At 36.2% G+C, this 12,452-nt stretch overlaps 1 protein-coding gene across 2 annotated transcripts in view; it reads right to left on the bottom strand.

Moving 5' to 3' along the window:
- fbxw7 (F-box and WD repeat domain containing 7) overlaps window positions 1-12,452 on the bottom strand; it is a 158,047-nt gene that overhangs the window by 120,978 nt on the left and 24,617 nt on the right. For both annotated transcript variants that reach the window (XM_058796750.1, XM_058796842.1), the window contains one exon: window positions 386-447. The gene's annotated coding sequence lies outside the window, so the exon portion shown is untranslated. The remainder of the gene's footprint in view (window positions 1-385; window positions 448-12,452) is intronic.

Genomic DNA, 12,452 nt, shown 5'->3' with positions numbered 1-12,452 from the left:
AAAGACATATACAGATAATTACTTTAAATATATTCTAGTCTTCTATTTATCAAACAATACAGAAAAAATATGCACCACAGTTTCCACAAAAATATTTAGTAGCATAACTGCTTTCAAAACTGATAATAAGAAATGTTTGTTAAGAACCAAATCAACACACTACAATAATTTCTAAAGAATTTTTGACGCTGTAGACTGGAGTAATGGCTGCTGAAAATTCAGTTTTGCCATCACAGGCATAAACTACATCGAAAACAGGGATTTTAAATTGCAAGATTTCTAATATTATGGTTTTACTGTACTTTCGAATGGTAGTGAAGTTCTGAATCCAGGTTCTTCTTCAGTAACAGAAGATACTTAAGTTACTTAAGAAGTAGTTACTTACGATTCACACTTCACACGTCTGGCAGCTCAGAGTCTTCAAATGTGGTTCTCCACCTCTGACTTCTGTGAATAAAGAGAAAAAAGGGCATTAAAGATCAGCTAATTTCCTCTTGTTGTCATGAAGGATTAACAGACCAAACTTCTTCATTTCATTCGAAATGCTGCAGAATAATGTGACACCTCATTTCTAGTACATATTTTGATTACTACCATTGAAGTCATCATGAAATGGAAACATCACCTATTTTCTAAACACGTTATTAATCTTATTGTGAAGGATTCATTCATCCTTTTTTTTTTTACCTTATTTTTACCTCATAATCTGGTGATGTATACCGGACATCTCCAATCATTTAGTCTGCTTAAACCCCAATCCTTCTTAACGATTTACTACAAGCTCGCATTTACATCTGCCTACATCCAAGTCAACAACTGATGGACAGAATCAAGTCAATGCCCTGCATGCTTTTTTCTTGATGAACTTTTTCACTCACTCATCACAACATTGAAGAAAAGATTTGTCACTGCATCCATTAAAATCGCAACTTTAACATTCTGCGAGGAAGTGTTTGCATAAATTACAGCAGAGCCTTATGCATGTCATGTGGAAAAAGTTGAATGGTTAGCGAACCCATGAAAGAAAGAATACTGACAATTTCTGATAGCATTTTCCATGAACCACTTTTTCATATCCAAATAATCGGAGACAAATTATATAGTGAAAAACTGCACTCCATAATTTCTTCATCTTACCAAACAATGTCAACACTATCGCTCATGAGACTGATGGTTAACGTAATATACAGCACTTCTGTAGGGCAACCTCTAAGTTAGCATCACCCTGGTAGCAACATAGGATTTCAGCATTGGCTTTTGAATTATTGAACTGAATTATTATCTTACACTGATGATCTTCACAAATGAACAACTCTTTGTGTGAATTTTGAAGCCTAAATACAATTGCGAGAATTAAAAAGATAAATATGGCTAAGCAAACTATACCATGGTCACATGACACTTTCACAGCCTCAGAGCAACTGCCTTTTTCAAGACGAGTTTAAAAGAAAGGGGGGGGGGGGGTATGTATTTTATGTCATTGAATGAAATGGGCAAATGCTTGTGTTAATCACAGATCTCAGTTCAGGCATTTATTTAAAAAAAAAAAAAAAAAAAACTCATTCAAAAAACCTTTTGACCTCTGGACAATGGCTGCACAAGAGTCAAAACATACATCCAGATTACATGCACAGAAGTTATGTATGACCTGAAATGCACTCCATGATGCACAGTAGGCGTGACCATAGAAAACAGGGGCCACCAAGAGGAAACCAGCTCATACACACACACCATTCATTGTAACTTATACCACAAGAAATGTTTTCATGCCCGAATTCCAACTTCTTTCACTCTGATCCCAGAGGTAACATGAGGACAGGCAACTTCCTGCTGGCTTAATACATGACAAAGACAGCAGAGGACCAAAAAAAAAAAAAAAAAACACCTCTAGCACTGCCAGACTAGATGGCATGTGACCATTTACATGCACCTAGGGGAAGAAAAAAAACAAAAAAAACAAAAAAAACAAAGAAGTGCCTCAAACTGAAGTTACAACAATTTCCCAGGATTTTTTTCAAGAACTTTTTACAAAATCAACAACAGGGGGGTTGAAACAGCATTAGGCAAGAGTGATGAATATTAGATAAGACAAAAGACAAAAGAACAACCCTTGGATAACAGTCTGCTTTTAGTATGAGTGCAGTACAGCTGCCATGGGTTTTCCTCTGTACTTGGAGTCGACTCTATATGCACCACATGAGTTCCCAAGCCTGACAAGTTCGATATTTTTGAGTGGAATTTGTGTTTCACAAGCAAATCTCTTATTTCTGCATGGTTCTAATTCAGTTGAATTGCTAGTGTTCATAAAACACTAAACTCTAAGAAACATACAAAGGTGTGTGAAATGGAGCCAAAAACTGCGCTATATTTGAGGGAGGAAAAAAATACTTATGGTGATTCAAAATAGTAACTAAAAACGTTAAAAAATTATTAGATAAATGCCAAATTTACAGTGTAATAAACAATTGAATCCCCTGTTAAATCTTCAAATCCCATTCAGTAAAAAGATTTAGGCTTTCCATATCAGAGAAGTAGTGTTCATGTACAACGTTTTCCAACAGTACGTGTGACAAATTGACAATAGTTCTGGGCCTCTGCATACAGATTAAATAAATACAGTCAAACTCTATTCAAACTCCTGAACATGATAGCCAAAATAAGGCTGGAGATCTAGCACCGATTCCTATGATTAAGAACACGAGCTGGAAGTACAAGAGCAAACATGCTTACATTATTCCACAGGAGAGAAAGCAATGCTGACCAACATTTAAGCGACAGGAAAAGCAGCACTGATGACTCTAAATTTAAGGACAAATAAAGTCTAAATGAAAATCAAAATTGATCCATTTTCTTACATATTGCTAGTTTCGCTGCAAATACGATACCAAATAAAACACACTCAATTCCATATCAGGCTATACACAGCGAAATCTTTGAGTAAGGCCAAGAGTGCAATAAATGTCAAAAAAAAAAAAAAAAGCCTGCTAGCCTTCAAAACCCTGACAACTGACACCTGCTGTGACAAATTTAGATTTGGCTGAAACGCTGTCACTTTCATGCAGAGAGGCTTTTGCCAACACAAAATCAAAAAGCAAACAGAATCCTCCCCCAGTGGTGACTCTGCACCCGTCTAATCTTGGGCCAGTGATGTAATGTTATGCTCGCATGCCCACTCAGAGACAAAGGGCAAAGGAGGGTCATGTTCCTTGAAAGCAGCTATGTAATACACTCTTACACACAACTACTAACACCATGATAGTGTTGCTGTAAACTGAGGACCTATGCCATCCACACCATTGAGAGATTGTCTGTTGAGGAACCTCAGCAAGAACTCTGAAATCCTGGTACAAGAGGTATCTGTGATATGGAACAACTTGGTCTCCTGACAACCCCAGATCAACATCATCTTGAGGATCAAATGGGGTTACAAAAGGCTCATTTAGGATGCCAACATCTCACCTTGAATATAGAAGGACAGCTCTTAGACTAATCTCCAGTTGAACAACATTTCCCTAGCTGAATACAAATGCAAAGATTGTGTTCTGTATTTTCAATCTCATGGATCATAAGATGAAAATGATGAACAAATCAATGTATCTAACTGCACTGGAACTGTAATTGGTCTTTCCCACCAATTTTTAATTAAGACATGAGCTCAGAAATGATTAAAATCACATTCTATACAAAGATTGCACTGCTAGTGTACAGCAACTTGCAACTGTTTACGCCATAAAATAAAAAAAATAAAAAAATTAGTTTAAATTAAATCAAAGAAAAACGTTATAAATGGCAAACAAAATATTAAATGAAATAAAGTCTTAAATCCAAAAAAGGTAAATAAATAAATCAAAAAACATCTAAAAAAAATAAAATAAATAAACGGACTAATAACAAGGTGGCCACAGTCAACAAGTTGAGCAGTTACACCGGAAAGTCATTTCCCACTGAGACAAAGCATTTTTGAACATCAACATCAAGTCTGATGTTACACCTGGTTGTGTATCAGCACATGTGCTAAAATGTTTGAGATACAGAAATCCTTTTGTGACCTAAATAACAACCTTAAAAAGTGTCAAGTAAAAGGAACTGAGCTCAGCAGAAGTCCCATCATCACTTGAAGTAAATATACTATGTAAACACGGACAAAAATAAAATTGCACCTCCAACACCAAAACAGTAACAACATCAACTCCCATTTCAAGTACGGCTGTACGATATATCGTTTCAGCATCGATATCGCGATGTGCACATCCGTGATAGTCACGTCGCAGGATGTGCGATGTTGAGTAAAATGATCATTATATTTATTCTAGGGCTGGGTAAAAAAAATATTGATATCTCGATATTAATCGATTCTCATTTTTACGGAACGATATAGATTCTTAAATCCCAAGAATCGATTAGTCTAGTCTGTTTTCAGTTAATGGACATAGCATTAAAGGGCAAGTCCCATCCAATATATCGCGATAAGCATTGTGCTTTGGTACTTTTGATATGAAACAAAGTCTCCGATTTCAAATGCTGTCCATTGTATTGCAGTATTCAAACAATAAATGCCATTTTGGCTCTGTTTAATGTGGAGTGACAGATCGCTGTAGCGCCTCAGTTCCACAGACGCGGCAGTGCGTAGCGCATGTGAACTGATCACCTCCTCCACATTAATACCAGTTTCAGCACAAAATAAACATGACTAAACATCCGAAGGCAAGTTAAAAGAAAGAGTACAACTTTACAATCTGTAGCCTGTCTCATGTAATCGCTCAATCTGTGTTTCAGCCACACAAAGACGTCATATAATGAATAGCCTATATGAATCTCTTGTAAACATTGTCATGTAACGTCACATTTACCCAAGAAAAAACATGACCATAAACTCATTAGTCAAATAGAAAAATAAACTGTAGAGAGGGGCATTTTGCCTAATATGCACCATATAACATATTCATTATAATTTTTTACTGTTCTTCAACGTTTAATTTATGTTTGAATATAGCCATCAAGGTTTTATGACCACCACCATTTAAATGTTTATATTTAAAAGAACGAACTGAAGTAGAAATATTATGTAACTAACTTTATTATTGTAAAAACCGTAAAATTACGGTGTAATTTTAGTAGTAGTAAAGCCTACAAATCAGTCAATTTTAACCTTCAATATTATAGTAGGTAGTACCAACTGACTCATGTATATTTTACAGCATTAGTTTTCCTTGAGGAAATTTGGCATGTACTGATGTATATCCAAAATAATCGATATTGGATCAAATCGAAAGCTTGTGAATGAGAATCGAATCGTGAAATTTGTGTCAAAACCCAGCCCTAATTTATACAGATCGTTTTTTGCTCACACACAGATACCGTGTCTACACCAGACACGACAGCAGTCGTGTCACGCCGCAACAGCTACACTGGACGCGAGTCGCGCGAAAAAGCGACCGCTGCAAATCATTTGAACTTTGTGTCAGCACGTCATAAATAGAACGAGGCAGCCTTTTACTGTCGGGGATTTGTCATGTCGTGCCACATCTGTAGACAGCATCACTGATTATAATGGGTTCAATATTTTGTCGCGTTGAGCCACTCGCGTCCGGTGTAGACACGGTGAGAGTCACGCAGATGCATGTGAACATGTGAATTCCGTTCACTTCCGCATCTATTTGTGTGAAATTGTGTCAAAATGCATGTCTCTGCAAGTATCCTTGTAAGTTGCTTATGGCTTAGGTGAGAAAGAAAATGGATGTGTAACAGTATATTGGTTCACAGCAGTTTAATGAGGCTTTCTGTGCCATGAATGTTAATCAAACGACAAAACAGAGAAAAATCACTTTTGTAGCTTTAACACAGATTTATTAGATTTAATTTATACAGTGAAGACTATGCAGTGTTATTTTATATTTGATTATTCAATTTCCGTACCCGTTCAGACTTAACTGAAAAAAGTAATGCACTGTTTATTTCATTTGTATCTTTGTTCTATTATATTTATCTATGCTTGTAATTAGTTTATTTTCTATGTTGATTTACTCATCTACAAAATCACCCCAATCATCAATTTTTTTCCAAAGTTATTCAAGTTTTTTTGTTTAGTTTTTTCATAAATCGCAATATATAAAAATCGCAAAAAAACAAAATATCGCAACATGAGTTTTTTCCAATATCGTGCAGCCCTAATTTCAAGTATTCTGAGCTATGCAAAAAGATAAATTTAACAATCATTGATTGTTCAAGACAACTTTAGGTAAAACAGCAAATTTACTAAATACTAAAACAATTAAATTATCAGCCAATTATTGGTTATGGACCAAAAATATATTATCGGTGCATCCCTATTTTCACCCAGGGAAATGCATGAAGGGCAGAGCATGACCAGCCCTCTTTTGTAAGCGTTTTCCAACATTTAAGGAGCAGGTCTCCCAAAAGTAACTTGAGAATGAATTTCCCTGAAATGTACAGATCTTCTAGGAATATGCCCAGCCAAAGTAATTCAGATGTGCAAGAGCAGCATTAAGCGCTACACAAACAATCACAACTTTGCCACTCCAGCTAGGTTTCTCAATGAGAAAGCTGCACTTGGTGTCTGGGTCAAGTACATTTGATACCATACTTCTCTCCAAAGAAGAGTTTACACCTCTCTCTACCAAAAACCTAAAGTAACCCAGATGTGATGGCAGGAGCCAGGTCTCAAAGTATGCGTGTAAGCCAGTTTGATGAAGTGATTTCTTCAATATATGGAATCAACTTCAAGACTCAACATGTTCAAGTGTAAATGTTGGTTGTGAAGGCTAAAGAAATATGCAAGAGTTTATAAGAAAACTGGTTCACAAATGGTCAAGTTCATGGAAACCTTTATGTCTGTTCTTGCATAGAGGTTTCCAGAACTGCCTCAATATCAGTTTCACACTCTGTATATCCAACTCAGTTTAGTTCACATTCCTCTTTCACTCAAACAAACCCTTAGCAGGTAGTGTGAGCACAGCAGAGAGAAGGGAAAAGGGTTGTCATAACAGAGTTCCTGTAAGGGTGTGAAATCTGTAGCCTTGGGTTTCTTCATCGGACAAGTTCTCACAGTCCCCTGTAAAGGGTTGGGGAATCTTTGTGCTCCTATATCAAGTGGATACTCAGGGCATGCATGGATGCAGAAAGTATTAAACAGGGCGTCAAATCTTGGCTCGGATAGTTGAGAATTTGACCTGATAAGCCAATGTGGAGGGTTCAGCAAGCTTTAGTTGCAAAATAGTTTTAAAATAGACTTTATTAAAGTTTATTAAGAGGGCAAAATAAAATTATATTTGTGTGTTAGAGCTAAGAAAATTTACGTTAATTTCTAGGATTAATGTGTTACATTTACATTTATTAATTTAGAAGACACTTATCCAAAGCAACTTAAAGAGGTAATAGACACAGGAAGTGCTTGTAATACCAAGTTTCAAGCATTGTTCAAATAAGTACAATTTAGACAGGGAAAGATTTAAGAAAAGAGAAAATTATTGATTTATTTATTTTTGGGATGAAGTCAGATAGTGACGAAAGAGGTGAAGAGGTGTTTAACGTAAAAAAAAAAAAGAAAAAAAAATTGTACTTGTTACTTGTACATGTTGTTCTTGGGGCTAGTGATATACCCTCATGCTAATTAACCAGGGTACATACCTTATCATAAATCACGATAAAAGAAAACTGGTTATTTATTATTAAATACAGATTCATAATATTACCAATATACTGAAATTAACTATACCATAATTTCACAGTTTTACTTACATATTTGTAAATCATACACAATTCACTGTAGCTATGTTTCATCCAAAGAAGCAAATTTAACTTTTGCACAAAACTGGAATATCACATAAAACATTTGCGAATAAAGCACCATTTCCATCTAACGAGTCAAAGAGAACAAAATCTTCACTTCCTGATAATCTGCCACTAAACATCACTAAGTAAAGTAGGAGAAGCCACTGAATATAATATTTTTCATATATGATAAATTATAACAAGCAGAGGAAACTAGAGGTCGACCGATTCATCGGTTCGGCCAATTAATCGGCACCGATAGTTGATTGCCGCAACTATCGGTTATCGGCAAAAATCCATGCCGATAGTTTTCTGGTTTGCAACAGTTGCTGGAGTGGCTGAGAAGGGTCCGCTGGCATTATACAATACGAGAGTGGCCTCTAGAGGCGTAAATCACTGACAGCACGTGTTGTTTATTTTGACACGTGACACTGCGCGCTGCACAGAGGGGGAAACTCCAGACTCGCATTTAAATACAGCCGACAGAAAAGCCTGCTGCGGAACAGAGCTCCATTCACATAGTTTTCTATTAAATTACATTATATTTGTGCCAAATCATTGTGAATGTACATAATGACTTCACCCTAGGCTATAAATTATGTATTGTGCATTCTTCAGCAAAACGTTTGTCTTTCTATGGCTCTAATAAAGTCTGTATGCTTCATATAGAGAGCTGTAATAGATCGCGCTCTTTCCGCTTGCACTGTTTTTTTTAAACGCAGAACTCATTTATGCCACATTGTTCATTGAAGAAATTTGAAGCAAACTTATGTCCGTTTGGTGATTAAATAAATTGTTTTAGACCGCCACTTGATTTGAAAGCAAAGCGTCTGGTGTGTGTGTATGAGATACCTCTGAGTTCTCCTAGACGCAGCTCTGCGCTTTTGCCCGGTGTGTGACTAATTTTTTTTTTTTTTTGTTTAGCTAATTATCAAGTGTTAAAAAAAATAGAAGCAAATAAAGAGTGTGAGTACACATACAATATCCATGTGTGTGTAATTTTAATGCTATGGCCTTGTGTAGATATTTAAAGATGGCCATCTTTAAGCATGACTGTTGAAATTAAATTGTAACACTTAAGTCCATTCGTAGCATTAATGAAAACTGTAGAAGTATTGTTCCTTGTTAGAGTGTTCATTTGAACATTCACTATTAGCTACTAATAGGCTACATTTTTACATTTTAAAGTTTATTCTTTTAACATTAGCAAGCTATGAAATAACTAATGATCAATAGTAAATAATATTAATATTTTTATTCTGTTACTGCTTCTTTTTTTTTTTTTTTTTAAATCGTAAAGCACTAGCTTTCTTTCAGTATCCATTTTGAAAACTATCGGTTGATTAATCTGTATCGACCAGTGTGGTCCAACCTAGCTATCGGTATCGGTAAAATCCACTAATCGGTCGACCTCTAGACGAAACACAATAAATGCTAAATGCTGCCATTGCTTTCAGAGGTGGATGCCTGCTGATTGAGAATGCAGTCCTGTGAGACAATTATACAGAAATATTTTGATGACAGACTTCGCTCTGGCATTTCAGAACGACCAAAACCCATCCCATCATGCAAAGTCACATGAGTTTTTGGTTGTGCATGGTGGAATTTATTCGGTAAATGTGTTTCCGCGCATTTTTTCTTATCGGATAAAAAAAATAAAAAATAAATAAATTATGCTACTCAATTGTGCTCGTAAGTTTTTAATGCGCATTTTTAGAATTTGTGCATCTTGCCGTTTCCATCCAGCATTTTTTATGCGATATTCCAAAATGCACATAAAAATAGGTGGATGGAAACACTTGCAGCACCATATTCAGGTGAAACTAAATTAATACATGTTAGTTGATGGCATAATGAGAAAAATTCCTAATTTCTTGTCTCCCAGAATTAAAGCAATAAAAAAATAAGTTATAAGTGAAAGCAGATATGGGCAATATGACCAAAACCACATCACTATAGAAGTCATTTTCAGTCACGATAATGATATAAATATTTTTGCTGTTTAAATTCTATTCACGAAGACATGCATTTTGATGCAAAGACGAACATAACTGTGTGTTTGACCATTTAAGTGCAATAAAATGACAAGGATAAACTTTTGAGACAGTGTAAAACTGCAACACGAGTTTATGAAGACAATAATTCTAAATGTGTACCAGCATACTGCCCACACCTATGTGACATGTTTTCTTTACAGACAGTGTGTGTTGATTCAGTTAAACAGTATATTACCAAAACATTATACATATATTACTTATTTTAAAAAATTACCAGCCAACTTTACTTTGTTTATAAAGTGTTAATTTTAGACCAACTCAACAAGTTAACTTTAAACTATTTAGTTTGGTAGGAATTTCATATTAATCAAAAATGGGTCTGGGCTAATGGTTAGCAACTGTATAACTATCAAAAGAATCATAAACAGTTACAGGTATGCTGAATTTCAACAGTGGGCTTTGAGACAGTGGGCCAAGACTTAGAAGCAACATCTGGAGACCACACACACACCAAAAGCATGTCTTCTACAGAAATAACAAAAAAAAAAGTAAAGCAAACCATTTAACTGTAGAGGCACACAGAAAAAATACATCTCTTTCTGAAACAAGAAATCAAAAATTTATTTTAAAACTAAGGCAAAGGGTAGACGAAGATAAACTGCACTTACAAACACTAGCGCTTTTTAATTACACAAGGAAAGGCCAACTATCATAGTGTGAGACATGAAACTAAAAAGAAAAGCAAATTCCTTTACAATAATTTTAAAATCACACAATACCATCTGTCTGACAAGGTGTCACTTGTTCTCAGATCAGATGCACAGGGCGAGTGTTGGCACGGCTGCACCTGGAAGTGAATCAGGAGGAGCGAGAAGAGAAAAGCATTCATAAATCATAGCAGGAATGCGCTCTCGTTTCCTCCGCCTGTCCTGCTGCTCTTCACAGAGGTGTTGGTGCTGTGGTTCAAGGCATCCGGGACATGTTTTTCTCATAAGACTGTTGGGTGGGGTACCTGATCTGAAATCAGCACAGTAGACGTACTTTTATTAGGAGCAGACTAAACTTGATAGTCTGTGTAATGATATAAAGTCATGCAATGTGGCCCATGGCACAGCTCCACCGTGAGGCCCACCGCAGAGAGCCACGGCTAGGCTCAGGTTACAGTGCGTTCAGGTTCAGATAGCGACGGGCTGGGCCAGTGAGCGTCTACTCCAGTTACAGAGAAAAAATGTGGAACAAAGTGAGAGAAACAAAAGAGGGAGGGAGGAATTCCAAAGATGATACAACTTCTCCCTTGAGGTGAAACTCTAACAATATAATCCATCATAATTCAATGTACATAATTTTATGTAATCCACAGCATCACTCTGTATATCAACAATAGAAACATCAGTCTTTCCTCATGAGGTTTGTTGACCAGATAACTCACTCCATGCCGCAATTATTAATAAATGAACAGAATAAGGCCAGGGTTTCATTATCTGATTTTCACTCGTTCACATAGTAGGAGAATCAGCAGGAGTTTGTGCACAATGCCAATGCCATGAACAACCGCTCTGTCCATTGATTCCACCCAGGTACCCACAGTGATTTCATTGGCTAAAAGAACTTGACAGGTCCTCGGTTTAGTGCCTGATTAGACATCTTACAAAATGACCTCTTGATGCATGTTGTCTGAATTAAATAATTACAAACATTGTCTTAAAATACTTTACATAGAATATAAATTACACTACAGACTGTGAGATTGAACAGTTCTTATTCTTTGGATTTTCTACTAAATATTTTTAGAGAAGATTTCCATTTGTGTGTCAAGTACCAATTTTTGGAATTAAGAAATTTTGGGGATTGAGACAACACACCACCACAAAACACAAAAAAAAAAAACTTTTACATGCCTTGAAATCACAAATGTTAAAATTCCTTAACATTTTCAGTGGGAACCCTGACTCTTAATCTGCGAGTGTGACAGACCTCTGACAGAAGAGGATGAGATTTGGCAAAAACAGTCTATTAGTTTGACGACACAACCAAAATAATGTTGTTTCTCGTCAGCTTGCAGGATAAACCCTACATAAACCCTGAGCAGAGTCAAGATGAGTTGGGTTATTTCAAAGGCAAAGCTTTCCCTAAAAACTCAAAAAGGGACACCATTCAAGCCATCCAACACTGCGAAAATGTCCTTTGAGGAAGAAAAAAAATCTCTAACGGGAAAAACCCATGACAACATCTGAAACAGTATATTCAAGAACCAATCTCTGACCTCAAAGGACATCAACATCTAACCAAATCACATTTCATTAACTGCCTCTAACTAGAAAAGGTCGGTTGAGTTTATCAAAGCAATATCTACTTCAAGATCAGAGTTAACAGACCACAGAAGTACATTAAGTAATAGACTGAGCAGATAACATGGACAATTTCCACTGGACCATCTCTTATTTCAAGCCCGAGCCAGACGACAGACTAGAAAGAGCCCATTGAGGGAAAAAAGTCTGGTAAACATATGGCTGTACGGCTGGGAGAGGTTTAGATCTTTTTACCACTGTACTGTTATTGTAAGTGCCCAACACATCTCGGAGAAATTTTTATTCATTCTGTCAGGCCTTTGAGGGAAGAACATCAGAGAGGTAAAGCAAACCTAACAGTCAGAAATGAGACGAA

Source organism: Onychostoma macrolepis, chromosome 01 (assembly GCF_012432095.1).
Source record: "Onychostoma macrolepis isolate SWU-2019 chromosome 01, ASM1243209v1, whole genome shotgun sequence".
In the NCBI taxonomy this organism is placed as follows: domain Eukaryota; kingdom Metazoa; phylum Chordata; class Actinopteri; order Cypriniformes; family Cyprinidae; genus Onychostoma; species Onychostoma macrolepis.
This window is presented reverse-complemented; position numbering and strand designations above follow the sequence as displayed.